Consider the following 1,016-nt stretch of genomic DNA (forward strand, 5'->3'; position numbering starts at 1 on the left):
CACAGTAGCAGGGAATTTCCTGTCAATTACCTGTTTCAACTGTGATAGAAATAAAAAAAAATATATACATAATAACAAAGACTTCTTTTTTAACCCCATTTATTTAAATATATACCACAAAAATGATTATTCATTTATTTTATTTACGTAAAAAAACACACAAAAAAAACACACAGACCAAGGCAAATGAGAAGAAAAGGAAGCAGTAGCAGTAGTGATAATTGCAGAGCGAAATAATAGAATATATAAAGAGTGGTAAGGGCGAAGAATGGGAGATGAAGAGAAAAAAGTGGATGCTAAGTGTACAGAGTAACAAGATCAGAAAGTGGTGAGAGTGGAATAAGAGTAAGAGAAAAGTGCTGTAGAGCGGAGAGTAAGAGCACAGGATGTAAGAACAGAAAGTGCGAAGAGCAGAGAAAAAGTGGTAGAAGTAGCGAATGCAAAAGCCGGTAAGTGTATAGAGAGGTACGAATAGAGAATAGTAAGAGCAGAGTAAGAGTGGCAGAAACAGAGAGTGCAGAAGATGGCAAGAACAGAGATTGGTAAGAGTAGAGAATGGTAAGAGCAGAATAACAGTAAGAGTACAGAGTAGGAGAAGATAGTGCAGAAAGTGGGAAGAACAGAGAGTGATAGGAACGGAAAATGGAGTTAAAAAGGGTAGAAGCAGAGATTGCAGAGAGTGGAAAAAACGTTCAGAGCAATAAACACAAAGGTAAGAACAGAAAATCGCAAGAGCATACACAGAACATTAGAGAACAGTCAGAACAAGGAATCTCAATACCGGAGATTAATAAGAACGGGAGAACGGGAAGAACAGAGTGATAACAGTCAAGAGATGGCAAGAACACATTTAACAAGAGCAGGAGCGGCATCAGACGAGGCACAGCGTTATCAGGGAAGAGAAACAGGCAGTAGCAGGGAACGCTATCTTGACAAGGGAATGGAGGCGACCTATCTCAACTAAACATTTCTTCCTCCAGGCGAAAATGTTGATTTTTTTTTTTTTTTTGTCTCAC

At 38.6% G+C, this 1,016-nt stretch overlaps 1 protein-coding gene across 1 annotated transcript in view; it reads left to right on the forward strand.

Annotated features, from left to right (window-relative positions):
- The window catches only part of LOC119587745 (nephrin-like), a gene marked incomplete at both ends in the record, with an annotated part of 138,820 nt that overhangs the window by 127,238 nt on the left and 10,566 nt on the right, over window positions 1-1,016 (forward strand).

The sequence above is a fragment of the Penaeus monodon genome, chromosome 23, assembly GCF_015228065.2.
Source record: "Penaeus monodon isolate SGIC_2016 chromosome 23, NSTDA_Pmon_1, whole genome shotgun sequence".
Lineage (NCBI taxonomy): Eukaryota > Metazoa > Arthropoda > Malacostraca > Decapoda > Penaeidae > Penaeus > Penaeus monodon.